General features: G+C 37.3%; 1 long non-coding RNA gene across 1 annotated transcript; it reads right to left on the reverse strand.

Moving 5' to 3' along the window:
* Positions 1-6,857: 6,857 nt before the first annotated feature.
* LOC146763790 (uncharacterized) lies at positions 6,858-23,208 on the reverse strand. The gene is made up of 3 exons (XR_014951071.1): positions 17,130-23,208; positions 15,539-15,697; positions 6,858-9,088 (listed from the first exon to the last, which is right to left on the reverse strand). It is a non-coding gene; the product is annotated as an uncharacterized LOC146763790 (long non-coding RNA).
* Positions 23,209-26,219: the final 3,011 nt, after the last annotated feature.

Consider the following 26,219-nt stretch of genomic DNA (forward strand, 5'->3'; position numbering starts at 1 on the left):
TTATTTTCTGGAGTTTTTTTGTGCCTTCTGCATATTTTCTCACCTACTACTCTCCCTTTCCTGCTGTCTGCTGCATCACATTTCTGAAGATTTTCATATTAGGCCTGAAAATACTAAGCAGGAGTTCTCCTTAACCAAGTACTCCTTGGCCTTCTGTAACATTTGTGGGAGGAGCAAAAGCAAGGAAAATTTCTGATATGTCCAAATATTTGTGAACTCAAAGACACATGTTTGTGTAATAAATACATGTTGTGTGGGACTCCCTTGAAGAGAAAAAATAGACAGTCAATAAATCCATTTATTTTGCTTTTAACATTGCTATAAAATGTTTCATATGCATATTGTCGTGTGTAAGCTGAGGTAAGTGTTTATAATGGACCAAGAGAAATGTGTACATGAGGTAACATACACATGATTTTTCTTTTCAAATCATAGAAAAAATCCTGGAGGAAGGAAAGGTACTTTCTGTTAATGATCACATGGTTTGAAATATTTGAAGATAAACCCCTGAAGTTGAGACTGAGCAGACTATCCCATTATTATGCACATATGCTGTTCAAAAACTTCAGAAAATGTGGATTGTGTGAAACACATACATTTTATAGTTAAGTAGACATTTAGAAACATTTTGGATGAATTGCAGTGCTTTGGAATTAAGTGTAACTAGTGCATAAAATCAGAATTAATCCCAATATTTACCCACATTGAGTCTTACATCTTATTACACCTGTTTTTGAATGTGATGTAGAAAAATGAGACCTATCTTGTGGTGGTGTGTCTTTAATTTGATTTTTGTTCAATATCTGTTTCCACCCCCCATCCCTAATCTCCTCCTCTCCCCAGTTGTCAGTATTCCCTAGCTCTCCCCTAACCCCCTCATCTCCAAGTTGTCAATCCTCCTTTACCCTGCCCCTTTCCCTGGAACCTTCCCTGTCATTCCTCCTAGCCCCCTCCTCTGCTTCCAGAGCATTTCCTGTCTGTTTAGTGAGACTCAAAACCCTATTGCTTATTTTGTGTTATTCCACTTCCCTGCTTCCCCTGATAGGTTTGTGATGGGTTAATTCTGCCCTAAACTCCTCCCCTGCTATTCCCTCATTGGTTGCTGTGCCTACACCCGTCTCCCTGAATTCTTGTATAAAACCTCTGCTCCCCCTCTCAAGGGGGGTCTTGGGGCTCACTGAATAAAACCATCCTGTTCACCCCCAAGTCCCATGTCGCCTCCGTCTGTTCCCCACCACCGACTGGGACAGCAGAGCTTCACCGGGGGAGCGGCCGCCCGTTCTCTTCCCTCTCGCCACCCAGCACGCCTCCGCTCGGGGAATCGCGGCGAGGGGAGCACATGATATTTTATGATTCTTTAATTTGAAGACTGATCAAGTTTCCAGCTCTTAGATAAAACTGTGACTCTTCATAGGTTTGAAAAAGGCTAAACAAGACCTTAAACTGGTGCTTAGTGCTTCCTTTTTTCCTCATATTTTGGTTAATGTTTGTGTCTATGGTATAGTGATGCGAGGATGTGTCATAAATCTTTCCACACCCTTTTTTTGATTCACAATTTATGTTCATTTGCTTCTAATGAGATGATTAGAATGGAAACAGATCAGATTTAATCTGCAGTTAAATTGTGAAGTTATTTTTCCCCCAAAATGAGGTTGTAAAACCAACACCATGTTTAAACTGCTATGTGTGATTTTTTTCCTCTTTCGTTTTGTTAACTTCAATATTTCACAACTGCAAAATGAGCCATCTATTTGAACATGGTAAATGCTGACATCTGGTTTGCAGCTACTTCTAAACTATGTAAGTTGAACTAGAACTGTGTTAATATGTTATTCAGAGATACGTTCAAGTATCAGTTGAATTTCTTGGAGTTTCTCTTGAAATATAGTTTACTGAAATTTCACAGAGCTCCCATTTTTGGCAATGGAACACCTTTTTCAATGTTATATATAAATTAATTTCTATAATTCTACCAAGATCATTAGAAGCCATGTTTTTTTTTGTGTCCAGTAACTGGCAAATATTTGCTATTATCAATTCCCTTTTTTCTGGATGCATAGCCTGTTAAATTTTAGATGTCCATACCTCTCGGTTTATTAAATTTGGTTCAGTCACATACTTAGGTCAAGTACTCTCTTGCAAGAACCCCACTACTGATCATTTCTTGCTTCTGTTTTCTCCATGCTAACCAAAGGGCTCATTCCAGGCTTGCACAACTGAGTCACACCAACTCTTCCTGACTGTGAAACCCCGTTAGGAACAGAGCAGATACAGCTCCCTGATTTGACAACACTTCACCAATGATATCAAATGGTGAAGATCTTTACCTCCAGAACCAGACTTTTATCCATAGCTTGCTAATGAAATAACCAGGAACCATTGTAGAAGTAATAATACATGTTATTGTTAAAGTCTGTGTCAGCTGCAGGAAATCACGAGTCTCCCACACTTTATGAACACAGGTTCTTATAGCCAAAAGTCCACTAAAGGGGCGTGTATATCAAAACCCAAAACCCTTTCAAAGCAAGAGACACATTGTCCCATCATTCTAAAGTGAGTCTTGCACTCACAGCATGACATACTAATAGCCTTAAAAGCATGACTATATTGTTCAGGTGACTCATAAAACTTGGTCATCAAACCACAATCACTTCAACCCATGTGAATCCTCCATAGATAGTATAAAATGCTGTAAGTCCCTTTCACAACAACTGATTGCAAGGTCATAGCCTTAGACCTGTCTAATCAAATAACCCAAAGTAACTAGATTTAATTCTGTCCCTTTCTGCAGCATTTCTATCCTGTTATATTTAAAAGAATACAGAACTTGTATACTATACATCCTGCTTATCTATAGTTTAGTCAGTGAAATATTATTAGTTACCGTATCTATAACTTTTACTGTTTTATCTTTGACAAACTCTGAAATAGTACAGTAGTGACATGTTTAAAAATTGGCCTTGTGTTTTTAAAGATCACTCATCATTTTTATCTATCATTGTTCTGGAAATGTCACATTGATTTTATCATCTTTGCAAAAATTGTTAACATCCAAACACCTTCCCACCCCCCACCCCAAATAATAGTCCAACACTTCAAAATCAGCTGCAACTGTTGGATAGAATAAAAATAAATAAAAATAAACATTTTCTTGAAGGATAGGAAAGAGAAAAAAAGAACATAAGTATTAGAAAGAAAAAAAATCTTTATCTCTTTCTGACAATACTGACAATAACCAAAATAGCAGGAATCATAACCAGTTTTTTCCATCCCAGCAGTGTATACAAATAGTAATCATGTTGCTGATCAATAGAAATGCTCCCAAACTTGTCTTAGGAATACTAGTTAAAAATCCTTCTAAGTATGAACTAATACGCTGAAAAAGAAAATGGGAGTAAAGACAAGAAAATTCAGTCTGCACTTTCCCTTCTCCCAGCCCCAGCAATATGATTGAGTAACAGGGACCTTACACTGAAATACTGCCCTTGCCAGGTCATGTAGGGATTTTGCCCACAACCTCACCATGCTCAACAGTTAATACACAGTGACAGGAGGGGTGTTTTGCACCCCTGGTGAAAAAAAGGGCTGGACCAAGAAGCTCTCCAGAATCTCGGCTTGCTCCAAGCCAAGTCTCTTCTAAGTGAAATTATCTCAAGATTAATTTTGTTGGCATCAAATGGTGGATAAAGTTAACTGTATCCACATCCAGGTAGGCAGAGGAATAGGGAAATTGGTGCATGGGGCCTGAAAATAAACAGGTAGAGAAGGAGTTCAGATGTATACAGGTGATAATTATAGATGTATCTAAAGGTTTTCAGAATTTAAGGTGTCAAAGACAAGTTTGGAAGAAAATTCCTTAAAAAAATGCTCTCTGAGGTCACATGGAATGGTTTGGTGATATTTATTTGTCTTCATAATTAGGATTATTGTCTTCAGATTTAGGAATATCTTTGGTTGTTTGGTTTTTTTTTTTTTTAATATTTAGAAAATAATTAATTATATCAATGTAGACCACAGTCAATATAGTTTTATTTTTCTGTAAGGGTTTTTTAGATCCTTTAAAAAACTTTCTCTGTCATGATAAATGATGCCTGATCATTTCCTCTAGAGCTAGATTTAGAGCTAGATTTGGCATCGGCTTCTGTTTTGCCATGACCATCTACAAAATTGCAAAGAAATCATACAAATATATTCTGAACCTCTGCTTCATCAGGTCTAATGAAGAATGTTTTCCAGTGGGCTCATGCCTTCAAGATGACTGAGTTTGGAAATTAAATTAGAATGAATCTTCTGTTCATATGCTACCAACCTGTGCCTTCAAGTCCTATCTTCTTCCCGAAGAGATGAAAAGGCTTCCTCTTGTTCCCAACAGAGACCAGCCATGATTTTTCTCAATGTCTTCTTCTCCCCTCACATAATAGCACAGCATTCACCATGAAAATTTAGTCCTTCAGCAAAAGAATATAATTTCTTCACATCAGTTTGCTTACAAATTTCCATCTGCTTGATCAGGTTAGGAACAACATTTGGTTTTATAAATCAAAGGTCCAAACACTTTTTTTGGGAAGAAGTGGAGAATGAAACAGGTAAATATGCAGATAATATGATCAAATCTGCTTTCTTTTATTTTTTAGTAAACTTGGAAATAGTTTCAACTCCAACATAAATATGATTTCAATTTAGCATTTCATCCTTACTCAGCAAAGCATGTTAACACCCTCTAAATTTTAAGCAAGTCCTTAAATCCTATTCCAGTGGCACTTAATCAGGCACTAAAGTTAAGTATGTGTTTAAATGCTTTGATGACTTGAAGCCTAAACATTGAGCAAAGTGATGACTTATTGAGATTTTGCTGTGCCAGGAAATAATGCTTATTGAAGAAAGGACACTACGATACACATCAAGCCATTTCATGGTGAAAGAAAGGGCTTTGGATTGCTTGCATGGTTTTCTACAGTCTTTCACCTTTGTTAAAACAAAATAACACAAAATAGAGGAAAAATATTCTTGAGAATTCTTCAGAGCTATAAATAAATAATGAGGCATACAGTATTTCAATCGATAATTACAGTTTATTAAAGTAGTGGAGACTGTGGTAGAAATGTGTTCATCTGTCTTGTACGTGAACAGTAAGGACATGTCATCAACAATGAGCCTATAAAACAGGATCATAACAGGAAGAAAGCTTTTATGTACATATTATTAAGATTAGGCTATAACACTGTAAGAGTATTTTTTTTTTTTTAACTTAAATTGAACATTGCATGTATAAGAAAGAGATGTTTTATCTCCTTCCTTGCTGATGGAATGAGTTTGTTCTTATGTGGGAAGACTATTTGGACAAGTGTTTGGAAGTAATAGGAGGCTGAGTCTCCTATACATCTCAGTAGTGAAACAGTTAATTTTTTTAAAAAAATATATTTTATATTCATGAGAAAACATCTGTATAGAGCATGCTTGTATCTGCAGGACAGTAACACCTTGACGGATTTAGTATCAATCCTTACATTATAGCTAGAGGATATTGAAGAAACAAGCATATTATATTGTTCCAAATGAGAATTTCAAAAGTACTGAATAAAGGATAAGATTATAAAACAGAACATAAACATTCAGGTTCAGTGCATAAGCTAGTCAGAAACTGGAAAGCTTAGGACAAGTTCATGTTCTATTACTGTTCCACAAACCCTTACTACAGAATATCTTGCTCTCCTGAAACCAGCAGCAATCAACACAGATTACTGTAAACCATTAGGTAGAGGTCTGTAAAATGGGGATAACGGTATACTATTTCCCAAACTACTTGTTGTCTTCAGACTAGGAGTACCAAAATAATACACAACGGTCCAATTCAAACAGCATGTCAATTTTGCTGCACATACCTAGATGTGTGTAATGCTCCCTGCATTCCAGTGAGAAAATGGGGATTATTTGTGTTAAAACATATATAATATTTTTCTTTCCTTCTCCCAGGAGGGATGCGATGAACAATCTTCACAAAAGAACACTTTTCAACTGGGCCCAGTCAGAGTTCAAATAATCATCTCAATAAATGGGTTTAAACATTTCACACCAACATTTAATTTAAAAATAAAAAATAGAAAAGAAATAAGTAAACATGCAAACAAAATAAATCTTGATATGGATAAGATTACTGGGGAAGAGATTGTTTTTTCCTTTACTTTTATATTACATTCACAAAAAGAGAGGACCTATATTTGAGGCTAGCAGATGCTAATATAATAATTAACATTAAAAAATTAGGAGCATTTGAAACCATCAGGCATCATGTCTGTGTGCTTTTTTCCCTTCATACATTGCTGATATTCATAGGGGAGGCAAATAAAGCTTAAGAACTATCAGGTTCCTTCTTGAATATCTCACAGAGGCTTGAACTTCATAGAGGAATTATCTTAATCATATCATCAAAGGAAAGGGCTTGAAATATGATCTCAGATGAAAACTCTGATGAAGAGAAGTATAGCATAAATTTCTTGGCACTCAAGCCTTAGAAATTACAGCCATGACTCCATATCTCAGGCTCTGTAAGGAATAATAATTACTATTTGGCAATTTATCAAGGTGAGGGTTCCACTGGAGGGAACATCGTATTCAATTACAGAAATTCTGAAATTACAGAACTAGTGATATTAAATAACTGCACAAAGCAGGAGGTAAAGGCAAGGAAAGCGATGGAACAAATCTGAAGTAAAGGTGAAGAACTCAGAATAAGTTATCAAGACAACTTCCTTGTTTTCCAGTTCTTATCTTTAGATTCTTCAGTAGAAAAGTCTCTGTAGCATGCCAATCCAGCTCAGCAACTAGAGTCAGAAGCATTATGAACCTGGAAAAATACAGGTACTTCTCTTTCTAGACTGAATTTAAACAAATTTTCTGAATATACTTAGAATCCTGGAATCATAGTGTATTCTGAGTTAGGAGGGACTCACCACCCATATTGGACCCATTTTCTGGTTCTGCACAAGAAATAACTGCTGATTTTGTCTCAGGTTTTCTCTTGGTTACATTTTACCAAAATATTTAATTAAGTGCTTGACGAGACTTATAATTTAACTATCTGTAGAGTCAAAATTAAATATGCGATTAAGGGTACATTTCCCTTTTACAAGCAGTTGAGGCAATTATTTCAGAAAATTATTTTTCATTGCTTAACACACAGGACCTGATTCCTGCTTCACGAAAATTGTGAGGAATGTTCAGTTAACCTAGATTCCCTTATATCTCCTCTTTCAGCTGTCATTTCCAAGGGAGGAAGAATATATACATGGCCTGTAGCCTGAAGAACCATTCCTCTGACAGCCACATTTTGTTCAAATTCACTTCTTTAATTCTAATTGTAAGGATAAGGTATCAGTACTTTTAGGATTTTATAGGGAATCAGAGAAACCCCTGAAGACCCTAATGAAAGTGAATGTAGAGGTAGTAGGAAATTGGATTAGATGACCCCCTGGGGTCTCTTCCAGCCTGAATTGTTCCATGATTCAGACTTCCCAAGGAAGTAGCAGAGTCATCATTCTTGGAGGTATTCAGCAGACAATGAGATTTGGCTTAGCAGTGTTAGGTTAAGGACTGGTCTCCAAGTTCTTAGAGAATTTTCCCAGCCTAAATGGTTCTGTGTTTCCATGACTGTGATCTGGTCTTCTCTAGATATCTATGTATCTCATGCGTATATTCCTCATATCATTAGCATATGAGAAAATTGCATTCCCACTGATTATAAAATCACAGAATCAAAGAATGGTTATGGGACTATTAGAGGTATTCTATTCCAGCCTCCCTGTTGTGCCCTGCTCAGGCACTCAGATCTGCTTTGGTTAAGGAGATGTCATGAAATAACTCAACAGTAACTCTTTGGATATGCTAGACCACTGCTTATATGAACATAAAGAATATATAAGCATGCATGTTCCACAATTTGAAAAACATGTGTTGCCTCTTCTGTTGTAGTTTGATTAAGACAAGGGGTGTCTTTGATGCGACCAGCAATTTGAGGTTTCAGTGGTACAGATACATTGTGGAAGACTTGTGTTAACTAAACAAACAATCAATTAAACAGATTTGAAAAATATGTTAAATGTGTGTAATTGGATTTTCTAGGCAAGAATGCATAAATCTTGGTAGCCAAACCAGAGGCAAGACTGACACACTGAATTTAGCTTTGCGTTAATGCATTTAGTTCAGAAATTTCCTGTGCATTTGTTTAGTCTCAAGGACTGATGAGACTAAGTCTGACTTTAGTCTCAGACTGATGCATGAATTACTGCAAAAATGTTTAGGCAGTGTCATGCTTTATGAACCAGACCCCTGGGCTGTTCAGTATGGGTTAAACCAAGGACGGACTGTTTTTCATGACAAAGATATTAAGCTATCTATATGAACCCCTGACCATCAAATTACTCACTGTTTGTCATACCATTTTTAATTTACATGGTACAAGGGGCTTAAATGTCAGCATCTCTGTTATAACTTAGACTCCAGTGTCTTTAATTAATGTTTCATGTTCATGTTATGGTTATTTAGAATTTGCTGAAAACCCAAGAGTCATAAATTTCTTTTACAGGTCTTTGTGGTATGAACTTTAACAAAACAGCTATAAAGAGGTAATAGGGATGAACAGTACATCACATAAAGCACAGCAAAGAAGAAAGAAAGGTGGGAATAAACCCCAGGCAGATAAAAAAAATATTTTAGATTGGGGTATATGATAATTTCATTATTTCTTCAGACACAGGGACATAGAAGGTAAATAAGGAAACTGTGCATAAATATTTTCATAGTTGTTGGATGTTGCATTTTCTTTTTGCATACACATTAGAATTAAATTAATATCTTTTACAAACATTTAACTAATCGAAGCTGAAAGGAGTCCATCTACTTGCATGCAATATTCCTGATGCATTCAATTAACTTGATGTTCTTCATGAGTGCCTGGGCTCCTTTAGTTGGTCACAGAGCCATTAGTGTAAATTTGGTCTTGCAGCTGATGGTGAGGATGGAGAAATTCACTCTGTTGATTATCATCCATTAATGTGGAGTCACATTGCAGAGCTAAAATAAACTTGAGGATCTGAAAAATTCAATGAAACCATATGTTGGGAGTAGAGGACAATCTTAGCTTCCAAATATGGCCACTTCAATGACATAGGTAGAGATCACATCTTGCTTTCTTCTGGATCACTCTGCTAAGTGGTCAAGTTTAAGTGGAAAACTGTAGTAAGAAATAAGCTTATGTTCAATGTAAAGGAAGGTGTAAATGGACTTAAGAATATGAAACAACTCTTATGACCAGTGTATGTGGAGTAAATTAAAAAACACTATTGTATGACTAAGAAATATAGTACACAATATGTGACAGATTGGAAATTGAGGCTGATATATTTTCATATGAGTGAGGAAGATGCCTTTTTTTCAAGTTTTCTAACACACAAGCCAGGTATGGACTTTTTTTGCAAAAAAGTGGAGAGACAGAGTGGCTCAGAACCATCCTTTGTTTTTCAAATGTATAGTAACTCTTACAACAAATGTGTTTGCACATGTGTATTAACACAGCGATATTATAGAAATCAATTCTGTAATTGTCAGAATTACATCTGAACTATATAAATCCCTAAATTGCCTTAAAAATAAAGATGAAGAAATGCTGTGCTACCTCAGGTTATCCTATGTTAAACTTTGTAGAAAGGAGCTGAAATAAAAGAACAGACTGAAAAAAGAAGGACGTTATCCTGGCTATACAGGGCCATTATCTATCAACATGATTATGACATGTCAGTGCCTTCAAGACCACCCAGAACACCATCTCTGTTCATCCACACAAAGGCTAAGAAACTATCTACAGCTTTATCCTACTTTGCATGCTTAGCTGCAAATACACACATGTGAAATATTACGGTTATGTAAACAGGGTCTTTTGTGGCTTTCATGCTGGAAATTAAACATTCTTGTCATAATGATGCAATCTAGTTGGATGAAACACAACGGTCAAGAAAACTCTCTGACCTTATGATTTGTTCTACAGAAAAGTGACAAGCAGAAATCTGAAATCAAAAGGAGACTGACTTCTCTCTCCTCCTAGATCTGAGAAGGGAAATGACCATCGATGTTGCAGATATTACCTGTATCTAATACTGAGTTCTGACCTTGTGAGCCAGCTTACAGGCTATATCCAGATTCATGTCAGTGTTATTTTCAAATCTATACATTGTTTTAGTATACACTGGGACCACCACCACCAGTTGCACAAACAAAAGTGATGTAGCTTCAAACAGAAGTGACTTGGTTGCTGGGTCTTGGTGCCTCATCTTAAGTGATTTTGTTCATTTACAAAGATTTTGGGAAGTCTTTTTTATTTACTGGCTCAAATCCTGCTGTGGATTCTTTTTGCCAACCTTGCAAATATTTTGGTTAAGTTTGAGTCAGTGACAAATGCGATCATACAGCTATCTCTCTCCTTGTTCTAGTCAACTACAAAATCATCCAGTTTTGCTTCTGTTGTCTTCTCTGCCAATAGTTTCTGCTACTGTGCCATTTCCTACACTCAGCTTGACCCCCAGTGTTCCTGTTAACCATGTTTCTTCATTGTAATAAACTTAAATATTCTCCTGACTCCTTTGGATGAAGAGACAGTTGTGATGGAGTATTCATTTATACAACTGAGTGCTCAGTAGTGGGACCCAGTCTGGTCAAAATTTGGGGAGTGGAGGAGAAAGGGGGAAATGAGAAAAAAACTCAATCAAGAAAATGGCTGGGGAGGAAAAAGATGCCATTTAGAATCAAAAGAACACCCCACTCTCTCTCCCCAGCAACTGAGATTCCATCTTGATATAAGTAGAAGGCAGGGTGGGGGGAGAAGAAAAATAAAAGAATAAAAGATTTCTTTTCTTCTCTTCAGAATGCTTCAGTACCAAAGCATTTCAGAGGCTGCAACGATGCCTCAAGGGATTGAAAATGCCTTCTGTCATCATTCCCATCCATTGAAATGTACATTAGACACTACAGACAGAAAACTGGGGCAAGGCAAAAATGAAACAAACCAAAACCAAAGGAAAGCCCATCAAAGAAAGGGCTCGTATTTTTGTGGAGTTCAAAGGAATGGTGTGTCCCTAAAACAAACCAATTTTCTCTCCCTACATACATCACACACACACACACACACACACTTGAAGAGACACACTCACACAGGCTTCTGGTCTCATTGTAGGCATCCACTTTCTGAATAACCATTTCTGTAAGTAAACAAGCTGCTCCTACTGCAGCATAAAATGAGCTTAATAACAACTGAGATCAAAATGAGCCAAGATAGTAGAGGATAATAGTGGGGGATCATTCCTAAGACTGTTTGCCCCTGAAGGGAGAATTATTATTATGACCTTGTACCACCGAGCAGGCATGTGCTCCTAGCTGGATCAAATGTAGGCCTTGGCAAAGCTCTCAGCCTGGGAATGTGGTTGCAGTATCTAGTTTTTAACACTACTGGAAGTGTTGCTATGGGCACTGAGGCACAGGAGCCAAATACAGGGGAAGGGAAATAATGAAAAATGCTGATTAGGAGCTCAGAGAAAGGAATGGAACATTTGTGCTCAGCAATAAAATGCGATGCTCTGTTAATCTCTTTCTTGGCTGTCTATACTCCATAGGATTTTTAATATACTTTTGTATATTACTATATAGTTTATTTAATACACTTTTTGTCCATGGGATATTTAATATCGTCCTTTATTCCTTGCTAAGCTACCTATACACACCCTTCTCAAAAAAAACCCACAATCTTTTTTCCAAGGCAGCTAGATTGAGTCTAACGTGCACTCATGCTCTAGGAAATATAAAACAATCTCCCAAGCTGACTGCTTAAGTTATTAATTAGCACTCTTAGATGTGCTACAGACCAAAGAAAATATTTCCTTCCACGAGTGCTTCCTTTTAATTATCCACCCTAGTATAGTTTACCCTTTTCCCACTGATTAATTAAAGTTCTTACCTATGTCATTCTTAGTGATGTCCAAGGCACTATCATGATAAACAAGAAAACAAAGATGAAGCTTTGCAGTTTCCAACACCTTCTCTTTAGCCAGTTTTGACACTGGGGAATTGCTTCTCATTCCCAGATTTTTGATACTTAAAAAAAATCTACATTGACATGAAAATTTGCACAAGCCTACAGTTGTTTAGCTGTTCAAAGAGCAGAAATCTCTTGAATCTGGGTATCTTCTTTTTAATTAAAGTTGTTTGCACTTGTACACCATACTATAGTTATTATAGAACAGGTTGGGTTGTATTACAAGAGTCCCTAAAACTCATCAATGTCCAAACACCTGCAATGGGCTGAACGACCTTCCACCTTCCCAGGTTGCTCCAAGTCTTGGCCAACCCAGACCTGAATGTTTCATGGAAGGCACAGGTTTTCCAGAGGCACTGGTTTTCCAGAGAAGCCACAACTTCTCTGGAAAACCAGTGCCTGTGCCTTACCACCCTCATTGTAAATAATTTCTTATTAATACCTCACTTAACCCTACACTCTTGTCAGTTTGAAGATATTCCCCTTTGCACTAGGGCCTAGAGTGACAGGACAAAGTCCCTCTCCAGCTCTCTTGGAGTCCCTTTAGGCGCTGGAAAGGTGTCTAATGCCACTCTGAAGCCTTCTCTTCTCCAGGTGAACACACTCTACACTCAGTCTCCATAGCAGAGATGCTTCAGCCCTCTGAGCATCTTTGTGATCTTTTGTGGACTCACTTCAACAGTGTCATATCCTTCCTATGTTGAAGCCCCAAGAGCCGGATTTAGCACCTGCAAAAGTGGTTTCACAAAAGCAAAGTAAATGGAAGATTCAGCTCTGGTGACCCAGAAAATTTTAAGCTGTGACAGAGTAAAATTGGTAAGTTTGCCTTTTTTTGATTGTTGGCCTTCTGTGATCAGAGTCCAAACCATTATACTATAAAAATGCAGGGTTAAAAATAAATATTATGGTTTTTCACATCAAACATATCTCAAACTATTGTACAGTGATAACATAGCAGGGTCACCCAAGCTGGGTGTCTGCCCAGAAATTATAAATAACCAGAGTATTATTACTTATTTTATGTAAATATACACACACCCACCATATATTACACATATGTACATACGTATATAAAATGAAAAAGCAACACAACATGATAAACTTTCTGAATTTACTAACAGAAATGGACAAAGTTCTTATTCTAGCTTCAACAAAATATTAATTCCATCACAAACTGAGTTATCTACTGATACCCAGTTTGTACTGGAATTAACCTAACAGGTAAAAACTAGTGAGAGCAGATGGTTTTACCTCTATTTATGTTACCAGGAATGGAAGGAAGGAACTTCTTGTTCAACAAAGTTTCTTATTGAATTGGAAACTTAGATGTGAGACAGTTTTGGATAAAGTTGTCCTGACTTTTCTTCTACTCTACATGTTTTATCCTAACCTGCTGAACTTAATGGGACCAGACATCCATTAACCTACAGACATGTGAATTTCTCCTGATTATCCTGAGCTAAAGGTCTGTTCCAGCAGCATTTTTCACCTGCATAAATAGTATGGGAAAAAATATTTTCTTAAATTATACTTGGAATTAAAAAATAGGGAAAGACAAATCAGAAGAAGCAGATGGAGGAAGAAGAACCTGGGAACAGGGAGACAGAAGGAAACCTCATTCATTGTTTTGAGCAGATGCATGTATGTGGGAACTGAAATAATACCCTGTTTAGCTAATCTAAAAGGGTTTTGGAAACATGCAGTACTGTAGATTAGGCATGAAGACAGAGCCTGATACTTTTCCAAAGAAACAGGATTTTGTTAACTGTTCAGCATGCACAGGGCCGTACTGAGAACACTCAAACCCTTTTCCTCCTCAAATGATTAGCCAGCCTCCCTCCATACTCACCTTGACCAGTGAAGTGGGAGAGGGGCAGGCAACACTGTTGGATGTCATTATGAGGTGGTGCTGATCTAATCTCCCTGCTCAGAGCTCTTGATTTGATTTAGGATAGCAGTTGTTAAGAGCAGAAGGAGCTGCTGGCAAGAATGGCAGCTGTCTCAGCCAGCCACACTTTCCAACTGTCCTGAATATTTAAAAAAAATAGAGAGGGGGTAAGAGAGACTGAGAAAGAGAGAGGCTCAAGGAACAAGAGAACAAGCCTACAAAGAGCAGTGGCTGCAGCTCACTCGGAGGAATTCCATTAAATGAACTCATCCGTCATCTTGCCTTTTATTGATGAGTGGCATTGCTTGGCGGCAAGTGACATGGCAGAACAAATGGCATCGGAGCCCTGGCTTCCTCTTCTACTGCACACAGAGACACACAGGCCCCAAAACAATGAGTCATTACTTATTACATCCATTATTAACTCAGCTCAGGCTCATTAGGCATGGAAATTGAGGAGGAAAAAGGGAAAAAAAAAAAACCCAAACCAGGAGCTAACTAGCATCAAGTACCCACAGATTTAGGGAAAGGGTGTGGTGAGAGGGGGAGGGAGACAGGCAGTTAAAATTTTCTACTCAACATTTGTGACATTGTTAAATCCTGAGGGTGTTGGGTAGTTGATAATGTTTTCCTTTTTCTGACATGATTGCATTGAGGACTGTGCTTTAAAGCAGCAAGGCCAAAAAGAGAACAGGAATGTAAGAACTACATCATTAACTACTGCAAGACCTTCAGAATAAAGTTTGTCAAGAATGATATGGTTTTATTACAAGAATCTCAGGTGGACACAATAAAAAAAAAAAAAAAAAAAAAAGACAAATGGAGCTACTAAAATAGCCAATCAAGTCAAATGCAAGCATTTTTTTGGTCAGGAGAGTGAAATGGAATTCCTGTGTGCCTTCCTGTCTGTACCATTGGAATGATTTCACTGAAGGTTCGTTTTCTAAGAGATAAAAGTGCCATGTACAAATTTCCTCTTCAGTCAAGAGAGAGCAATAATTTTGCTTCTGGATGACTTTTCCAATCTTAAAAAAACAAGGCATATAAAACAGTTTAAATTAACTGCTATGTGGAGATGTTGACATGTCTCTTTTTGTTATCAAGGAAGACTAGATGACCAGTTTTGATGGAGCCTATAATTTATAGACAGCTAAAATTAAATCATGTGAGTTGGACTGTTGTAATCTTAGCTCATGTCTGACTATGGTGGCAACTGTTTTCTGTATCAATATGTGAACAAGGTTTTTTTTCCACTTCCTTGACTACACAGGACTAGAAAAAAATCCTGAAATATGTCTGTTTGCATGTAAATAAATAAATAAAACTGTTCAGGAAAAAACACACAATGTGAGCCAAAGGAGGACTGATAAAATACACATAGAACTAAAATGGGATTGAGTGGATCTGAAAAAAAAACAAGTTGATATGGAACCACAAAAATAAAATGAGACAACAGCAAAACAACTCCAGTAAAAGCAAGGTTGTCTGAATTATTTTAGTCACCCATTCAGGTAAAAGGAAAATTATTCCAAATATCTGTACCAGCTTCAATCTGATTCAAGTTTCAAACTTACCTCCTTAAATTTATTTATTTTCCTTTGTCAGTGCCCTTTGGCGTAAGGATGAGATAGAAGAAAAAAGATTGCTGAAGTACTGAGAAGACCTCTGGTATTTCAAGGATCAGCCAAAGTCAGGGGGGAGGTCTTGAAAATTTTCAAGGCAGTCCCATCAGCCTGTGAAGCAAATGGAGACTGAGGGTAGTGCAGGCAGTCCTCCCTTCTAACCATAGACTTACAGGTGAGTTTTGAAACCTCTGTAGTACTTCCTTAAATTATTTGGCACAAGACAGATGTTCAGATTCACACTCTGAATACAACTAAAGCAAATTAAATTAGTACTTGGAGCAAGTAGCTATATTTTCAATATAATCAATTGAAATAGTTAATTGCTTGGATTTCTGAAGCCAGGTATTACCAAACTGGCTGATTTCTTTTGTCGCAGCAGAAATATTTGCTAGAAGTTACCTCTTGTAACTCCTGGCTTACACCTGCAGTAACAGGAGGTGGATAGCTTAAGATTTTGCACATTTATCTCCTCTAGAGGTTTGCTGGGAACAGGAAGTAGTGGGGAGTAGAACAAGATTCCTTCCAAGTTCATCTTGGCAAGAACATGTGTATTAAAGGCTGTTCTTCTACTAATTAATTCTGAAAAGAAGTATGGAAGATAGTTGTGGTGCTTGACAGCTGCCCTAAATATCATTGTGGTGCTTGACAGCTGCCCTAAATATCTTAGTGTCGAGGTTGGTTAGCACATGCCACTGATCAGATTCTTTCAGCTCAGATGCATAAGTTGCAGTTACCTTGTACAAGAGTTAACAGAACTGGGAAAGAAAAATGTAAGGAAATAGGTCCTTTTTAATATGGCAATTCAGCTGATGTTTCTCTGTATTCTTTCCATCACTGTATAGAAGCAGTTTACAAGCTTTCAGTATTATTTTGAAAAACTTATTTTATTAAACAGAATGGAAAGCATCTCACCCATTTTAATATATTTTTTTTTTTTTCTGTTTCAACATTTTCTGCTCTCTAAGAAAAATAAGCCAAAAATTGGAAAGTATAAGAAATCTAAGGTTCAGGAATAGGAGATACATTATTATTAGTCCTGTGGCATTGTGATGGGTTTAATTCACACACACAACAAATAAATGATTTCTGTATCATTAGACATTTTAAATAACTATCTGTAATATATCTCTGTGCCATAATAATAAATTTTACTTCTAATGTCAGGAAGCACCATTTCTTAGAAATATTCTTTCAGAGAAGAGATAAGAAATGAGATCAATTACACCAAATGACACCTACATATCACTGTGGCCAAATGCCCCATTTATTCTACTGTTTGAAGTTCAGAAAGGAAAGTATGTGAGTCATACCCTGGGCTTTTTATTTTGTGGCAAGCATAAGATTAGACAAAATCAACTGTAGCATTTTGCCAGTGACTTAGAATGTGTTAAAAAAGCAAGAAAAAATATAGATGCATTCGCATGGTTTATTTTTCTCCAATTAATTCTGAGGCAAATCTTTTGAACATTAAAAAGCATTCTCTTTATAAATATACAGCTATTAAAAGAAAAATCATGAGTATTCTTGGCAAGCTACCTACCTTCCAAAATCTATGAGACTTGCATGAGTTCATTTAGAAGCTCAGGAGCTTCAGATCTCTTCAGGAGAATGAGTTTCTCTGGATGCTCAGGCAGTATCTCTGACACTAGTCTCATTTGCCACCTCTGGAACCTACTGTGGGAAATCATTGCTCATAACTTGCAGCACCACAGCACAATCCACGGGAGCCTTATGTGGTTGCTTCGGGTGATCATCCTCTCCTGTTCAGAGCACTTTGTCTCTGAGGATACTGTCTTGCAATGAGCTTTAATTATTCATCAGCTTTCCCTTCAGCTAAGCCTGTTCCAGGGCCTGGCCTAGGGGTGCAAGGCATTTCACCTTGTGTGAAGTGTCTGTAGAGCAGAAATAAGTAAAGGAGTCCATACTTCAGTCTCTCTTTCCATTAATAAAGTGAAATAGGAACATTTAGGGCACAATTCAATGACCCATTTTTGACTTGCACCTTAGGATTGGATGAATTGTGCCTTAAATGTGCTTGATTCTCCATCAATTATAGAGACTCAAGTGACTGCCTCAGATGTCAACAGCTGTGTTTTGGCAGATGAATCTCACCCAGGAGGTTTACATTTTATTTAATGACTTTGCATTAAGGAACCAGAGACAAGGCACATGACAAAACACCAGCAAAGAAATATAGCAAAGAAATATCATCCCCCCCGCTACTTGCAGTAGGGTGATGTTTTGTGCTAATATTTTGCAATTGTTGTTCATGGCTTCCTTCTTTGCAGTGTCTGCAGTAGTGAGGGGCTGGAGGTGTCTCAGCCTGTCTCAATTCCACCCACAGCTTCAATAGCATGAGAAATCCTAACTTGGTACAATATGCCAGTCACTGAGATTAGCTCAGGAGCAGCAGCAGCTAAAAGACAGATGTAAAATCAGTAGCTGATGATTTTACATCAGAGGAGTGAATGTAAAATCAATGAGAAGTTTTAAAATGGGGAATGGCTTAAATTTAACAAGGCAAATTAAATAAATGTTTGTTTTAGCAAATGGAAAGGTTTTCCCTCTCTATGGCAAAGGCTATGATTAGCAGTATGCTGGAAACTAAAGACATTTTAGCAGAATCTTGTGCTAAGCATGAGTTCTTGATGTCAAAAACACACCCTACATCTCTCTGAATATTCACTGATTCAAACAGTCCAGAATATTATAGGACAAAACATGCAATGGAATTGAAAATGATATTACATTATGAGAAGGTGACAGACTTGGAGAAAATACAATGAAGTATTTTCCAAAGATATTTTTTTCCCCCTGAATTTTAATTTTTCTTCATTTAAATATGTCTTTATTTTTTAAAAAATGCTTCTTTTTCCTCAACATTTTAATTTATTTTTCCCTTTCACTTCCTTTTCACTTACACTTACTCCTTTTTCCTGGGATTGGGGAAGTGAGTATCGGTAAGGAAAAATAAAAAAGAAAAGCAGGCCAAATAGGAGAAAAAAATAGGGAAAAAAAAAGAGAAAAAGGAGAAAAAAGAACAAAATAAGTAATAAAGACATTAAAATGAAGAACATAGATTATAGTACTATACTTGAATAGTTTTCTTTTTTTTCTTTCTCCACTTTTTTTGAAAAAAACAAGAATGAAAATTGAAATAAGCCTCATTGTGATGAAAGGGATTTTGAACTTGAACTTCTGTTAGCTCTATTGTTGCTCAGTAAAGGTCAAGCACAAGCTAAACTTTAATCGTATATTCCCAAGGAAATCACAATGAAACATTCATGTTCACAGAGAAAGATCCTTGAAACTTTTGTATTTAAAATGTTTCCACACATATTTCTAAGCAAGTCAGCATTTAAGTGTTTAAGATGCTGTGCTGAAACCCCTTGTGTGTAAAACACTCCTCACTGAACCCTGTCCCAGAGATTTATGTATGCCTTCCTATCAGTCTCCTCTCTAAGATGTGTGACCAGACGCGAGCTGGTAGATTACAGCTTGGGTGTTTGCAGTTCTCTGACATTTACTTGTATCAGCTCATCTCTGTCCCCATTCTGCAAAAAATGCAATTTCGGAAGGCTTCTTTCTTCATTTCTCCTGTGTTTTAATGCTGCCCTTTAATCTAAAGTATATGTTTACAAATATTGCATACTTATATGCAGTTTTATAGATATAGATATTTATGTGGAGCCCAGCTGGCCAAGAGGCATCTGCCTGCACTGCCATTAGAAGCTAAGGGTTCTAAGAGCTATGCTTTATTTGCATGTCCTTGGTTTATATTTTTTACCACTTAATTGTAAAGGAAAATTCTTCCTATTTTAACAGTTTTCTCACTCTTTGCTGAGATTATTAGTTACTCACACTATCTTACAATGAGATAGTTAAACTAAATTAAAGTGGTTGTACTCTGTTGAGAGCCAGACTAGACAAATATTGATCTTCGGACAAAGGTTTTTCCACACTTTCTAAAAGGTGTGAGGTTTTGGGAGGGATAAATCACCTTCTGGAAATATCTGCTTAAATATTTCTTTTCTGTTCATCCATTTTTTCTGTGTCTGCTTCCACTTCTGTCTTCACTATGCCCCAGCTATGTACATGCCTAAATTCTAGACCACAAAAAGGGAGAATGATCTCTCCATTTACACAGCTGCACTGTTTTCTGACACTTGTAAAAGACAATGATAGTGGCTTCTTAGCAGTGACTTTATGGTAAAGATAGAAGTCATATGAGTATCCATATTAAATGTACAGCATAAAAATAAATATTCTGGGATTCTTCCAAACAAAAATTACTAAGATCCAAATCCTGGAGCTTTAGAACTCTATGGGGAATCTGCAACAGTGGATGAGCTCTACATTGTGCATGAGATATTTTGAGGCAGCATGAATATTAAGAAAAAGGATTTTTAAGCAGGAGTTTTTAACTAATTTCATAAATCTAAAATATTAAAAGGAGAGTATGACAAGTTATATATATATCATGTTATACAAAAAAGAGGGAAAAGGATATGTTACAAATATCAGATTATTTTCAAACCTTTATAGCCTTTCCAAACATACAGTATGATAAAACACTCAAATGAACCTGCATGACACAGTGTAATGTATTTATTCAAGGCCTTCTTTTTATCAGATCCTTCATATATAGTAATGTAAAGCACATACAGTGTCTGGTACATATTATCAATCCATTTGTTCCCTACCTAGATTTACATTTCTTCCCCAGAAAGAAAATAAGATGTTCTCCGTAACAGACTATCTTAACATTTAGATTTTGGATGCAAGCTTTTAATTGCTCTGACAGCAATGTGTTTACTGTGTCTAAAGATATGCGAATGGCTTTATAAGTAACTTGATAGTCTAATATGTGTTTGTGATCTTTTTCTGTTAGGGGCTGATCTAGAGCTCTTTGAAGTCCATGGGGTTTTTTTCCACTGACTTCAAAGGGCTTTTGGCTCAGACCCTTATCCTTAAACACTGAATAGATTAGCAACTGATTTGTGAATAGCATGCAATGCCAAAAGGAATAGAAAAAAGCCAGCCTATAAAAAATTATGTATCTGGTGAACACTATTTAACCATATTCTATTGATATATGTATTAATAATTAACTGGTACCACAATGGCATATGTATGCTATTGGGCTGGCAGAACAGTGAAGAAGAAAAGACATGGGATATGGAAATATTTAATGATATTCTTGTATTTTATACACAGCATCACCAAAACCTATTCCAAGAGCTAAGCCACTGGAGTATTCAAGGATGCACAACCATTTCCTAGGCAGAAGTTCTTTCCCAGATGCTCAATTTGACCTGGGGCAACTCAATCAAAGTCTGTAAGGTTTCCAACATTTCTAGTGGGGATTTATTTTTAAAAATGTGGCATATGGATTTTTCTGGCAATAATGAAATATAGCTGTGCACACTCCATTAAATAAAATGATACTTTAATCCTTAAAACTGTGTGAGTAACTGGAATTGGAAAGTTGGGAGCTGGATAAAAGAAACTAGATTGAGGGTGAACAAAGTGAAGAACTTCAGGAAGGACATTTGAAGAGGTGACCCAGGCAAAATGTGGTAATAAACCATTTGGGATACATGGATTCAAAGGACATAAAACAATTCCTGAAAAGATGGATATATGTATTGTAAAATAAACCCAGGAAGAAAAAAAAAAAAAAAAAAACCAGATAAAAAGATGAAGAGTGACTTAACTGTTTAAATAAGTAGTCTGTGGTTTTTAATACTTGTTGCAGAATTCTTTCTGTATTTCAACCTCTCACAAGGTGAGTATTTTGCTTAAAAGCATTAAAATACTGCTTTGGGTAATTAACTGACCTGAGTTGCACTACAGCACTTTTTAAACTTTCAAAGCAAGATGTGAGGCTTAAGAACCTCTACTTCCATAAGTTCCAGTTTCAAATAAATTTAAATAGCAGAAGATGAAGGAAGTAGAGAGAAAAATAACTTCATACAATATTTCTGTGATTTGTTATGGATATAGGGTCTTATCTTTTAGTTTGTACAGCCTTCCACCCCAAAACAAACTGGGAATATTAAGATTTAGAAGGAATATTTTCCCTACATTGTTACAGGAGGCCTGATCACAGAATGAGGAGTATCAAACATTTACTGTTGGAGACCTCTGGAGCTCAGCAGAGCCTTTTTTTACAGGAGCATGTTCTTCTGCCTCATTCTCTTTATTCTTCCAGAGAATGGTCCTAAGAACCCTTTTCGTCTTCCTACTTATTTAAAGCTTGAAAATACTTTATATACATATATACACGCACACACACACACGTACACACATCAAGACAGTATTTCTCCTTGTCATGTGTTCCATTTAAGCTTACATTTAGGAGATATTTCTATGGTGACTTCTGTAAGAACATCCTGACCCAGCCCTTTATGAACAAATGGCTGTGCACACCTACGTAGCTGCCTGTGTATGTGTTAAAGTAACTCCCCTCTCTACATTTAGCAGATATGAACATTAGTGAGCTAATTTGGCACTTAGTAAATAATAAATAGCAATGATGACAGCAGCAACAACAAAAACAAACAGCAACTATAATAATTTAATTCCATGTAATTGAATAATTTTCTGTCTAACCATGGCAGTGGGTAGCCCATTATACCACCAAAATTGTTTGCTAAAAATGACCCTTTCTACAGAGTAACTTAAGCAGCTGCTGTTGAGGTCTTGTCGTGCTGCAGAAGCACTTGGCTGGCCAAAACTTCCTGGTGCAGAGACATCAATCTCCCTCCCTGCTGGCTGCTGAGTTCACTCTGTAGACAAGCCAGTGTTGTTGTCAGCTCTGCATCCCTGATGGACAACAGAGCTCGCTCAAAATGCACCAGAGCAGAGCATTGCTTTTTGCATGAGCAAAAGGGGGCTGCACTACACTGACAGTGCCAGCAGAGTTTGTAGTTTTGGTAGGAAATGAATTATCTGAAGCTTTTAGGAGTATTAGGAGAAATCATTGTTGCCTTCTTTATTGACTCAAAAGCAGAGAATTAGTGTTGTACCTTCTTCTGTTCTTTCTTTATCCTAAAGAGATATTGTGTAAACGTTCAGAAATGTCAAAGAGACAACAAAAATAGATGTTTGAGAGATTTTGTCCATTGTAAAAGAACAGAACCAGTAAGACTCATACATGCAACAATGTAGACTGAAAAATTTAACTTTAGACACAGTTTAAACATCTAAATCTATTATAATTGCTCACAAAACCCTATCCAAACTGCTTGGACATCTCACTATTCACAGGTGTCTCCAATTTTTTGTCACAAGACTTACAGAATTCCATAAAGCTCCATTACTGCCTGTAGCCAAAGCCATCATCTTGACATAGATAAGCAGTCCAGCAGCTGCTTTCATCTCAGTCTGCTTAGGCAGCAGTGCTGGGTTATGTACAAATCACAGTCTGTCTTGTTCTGAAGTGCACAGTGTACACCACCAATTGCAGCAGTCAGTTTTCACTTTTTGTTTTACACAGATGTCCCTCCCTTGCATCAGAAACTTCCAACTTCTACTTCTCAGAACTCATGAGAATGCCTGAATGCCTTAATGGCTGGCCTTAATATAATCCTGCTTTACGGTCTTTATGGCCCCTGAATTACCTAAACTTGATATTTTTTTTTTTTTTTTTTTTTTACATTTAGGGAAAGACAAACAAGGTAATACAAGCTGAAGTACAATGCAGATGGGCATCCACCCAAGAATATGTTAACTCTACTACAGCTGTTGTATAACTTGTATTTCCCCCCACCTGTGTGAAAGAGCTTCTCATTACAAAAAGATCACACACAAGCACTTACCATCAGGTATGGTTGTAAAGAAAATCCCTGCTTTATTTAATGAAAGCTTGTTTATATTATCAAATTTTTACATAGACATAAAAAGGGTGGAAGATAAATAAAAATAAGATAAATACATTAGTATAAAACCAGTGTTAACAAGCCTAGATTGGCATAGATAAATTGTTTGGAATACTCAGGAGATAGTTTCACTCACAGAGTCATAGGGTAGTTTGGGTTGATAAGGACTTTCAAAATCATATTTTTCCAACCACCTGCCCTGGGCAGGAACACCTTCCACCCGACTAGGTTGCTCTAAGCTCCATCCAGCCTGGTCTTCCAGCCTGAATACTTCCAGGGATGGGGAAGCCACAGCTTCTCTGGGCAACCTGTGCCAGGACCTCACCATCCTCACAGTCTAAATTATATCTAATTTAATTCTATCCACCTTCATCTTAAAGACAATACCCCTTGTCCTGTTACAACATGCAATTTATTAATTCTGTCTCAAGCTCTCTGATAGCCCCTTTAGTACCAGAATGTACAAGAATGTCCCTCTCTTTCCCAGATTGAACAATCCCAGCTCTCTTAGAAGATATGCCCCAGCCCCATGGCCAATCTAGTGGCCTCCTCTGGAGTCATACTAACAAGGCCACAATTCTCTTGTGTTGGGAGTCCCACAGCTGGAGGCAGCACTGCAGTTGGGGGATCTCATAAGAGCAGAGTAGATAGAAAGAATAACCCTGCTGACCTGCTGGACATCTGCTGGCCACCTTTAAGGGATACCCCCTTGGCTTTGAAATGGAGTCACCTACAGCTAAAGGTGAGGTCACTCCTGTCACATCATTGTATTAGTGGCTGCAAAAAGTGAGGAACTGTAAGGATGCAGCCCAGTGGTGACTATGACTGGAATGGGCTTGTCTCTCTCACCTAGCAGCAGAGGCTGCAGCTCTCTTTCTCTCACAGTAAACCAGCACATTTCTCAGTGTTAGTTTTACAATTCCAGCTTCTAAAACATGTTCTCAGTATTAATTTCCTGAAGAATAATTTTTCATCAAGTGACTTACACAGTGAAAATGATTCTCTGAGGAAGTGACTGGAAAACATGAATTGAAAGACAAGTAATGCCTGGTGTTCCCAAAGGAATTTGCAGGGAAAGTGGAAATGTGAAAGTTAACTGTGATAAATTGGACTCACAACTAGGAAGCTGTGGAGAGCTCTGTGACCCAGTCCAAGCAACAACTTGCCCACAGGTCTTTTTTTTTTTTTCTGTGTTCCTACTAATCTTTAAACTCACAAAAGTCACAGCCCACTACACAGAGTAAGCAGATGTGGCCGAGTGGCTGGCTTGTACTTAACAGCAGTAACAGTTTAAAGTGACTGTCATCCTTAACCACACATATCTGCAAATCCCAAGAATACTTTGGCTTTACGTATACAGCTGAATCTTATGATATTTATATTGTCTGTATAGAAGACAAACTTATATTGTCTGCTTAATGTACTTTGCTTTTCCTGGTAATTCTTACTCTAGGTTTAAAAGTATTTGATCATGGTTCTTAAGAATATTTGGCTTTTTGTTTTCATTTTTTCTTTTTTTTTTTCCCCTCTTTTCTAATCCAATGCTCTTTGGGAAGCTGAGATTCTTCTTTGATTTAATTAAGTGTAATCATTTATTTTCTTTTTGCTGTATTTCCCTTTCAGCTCAGTTTTACTAAGTTATAAACTTAACTGTATTAGTTCTAGTGATATGCAAATGATTCCTTTAAAAATCCACCCTCTAAGCTCTAGAGACATAGGGGGTGTGATACCCACAGAAATCAGAGCCTCTGGGGTTCCTCTGTTGCTCGTCCTGTCAGAAGCAACATCCCTCAATATACACTGATGTCTTCTACTCCTCACCCCTCCCTGAAAGTACTCATTTGCAGATTGTAGCATTTTGAGTCTTTGAAGTGGCATCTACAACTAAACTGCCACCCACACTTTCCTCTATTTAGGTCAGAGTGACTTCAAACTGGAGACAAAAAAGCCACACATGCATAGGCACACATGCACATGATCTCACAAACAAAACTGATGCAGAGAAAATCAAATAATGAGGTGCAGCCACCCAAGGCTGGTGTGAAAATCAACATATGGAGAATTATTGTGAGCACCAGGCTCGGCTTCAAATGGGCTTGTTTTGCCTGGAACCCTGAGATGAGCTGAAAAAGGCAGAGTCGGTTGCTTTGCTAATCACTGAGCTACCTGCAGAGAACAGGCAACCATAAAAAGAAACAAAACAATAGAGAAATAGATGCAGAGCGAGCTTCTGCGGAATGGTGTAGGATAGGCTCACTGGCACCTCCAGGAGCACTGCTAAAACTGCTGGTTAAAAATGCTCTCTGTGGCAGTTGTTACCAAAGCCAGACCTTTGACTTTAGACCTTCCTCTGTGGCTGAGACATCACACAGAGAGGATTCCAATGTCATCAAGGGGAGGGCAGGCATTCATTTCACTGTGTTGGGCACACCAAAGGTTGTGGTAGGCATCTGCTTCAAACACTGAAACAGCAGATAGAGCATGGACAAGAGGATTACTCTTGTGGTTTTGTAAACCAGAGACTTCAAAGGATGTCATCTCATAGAGAAGATATGTAAAACCCCTAATAAGGAAAATTAAATATTTTTGAAAGAGTGGAAAAAAGAAATTCAAAATTACCTTATGGAATCTCATTTACATTCTAAGGGATATAAAGAATGTGGCACCACTGCCCATGGCAAGAGAATTAACAACTACATGACGTTTAAGGTCCCTTCCAACCCAAAGCATTCTGTGATTCTATGAGT

The sequence above is a fragment of the Lonchura striata genome, chromosome Z (genome assembly GCF_050655825.1).
Source record: "Lonchura striata isolate lonStrDom1 chromosome Z, ASM5065582v1, whole genome shotgun sequence".
NCBI lineage: Eukaryota > Metazoa > Chordata > Aves > Passeriformes > Estrildidae > Lonchura > Lonchura striata.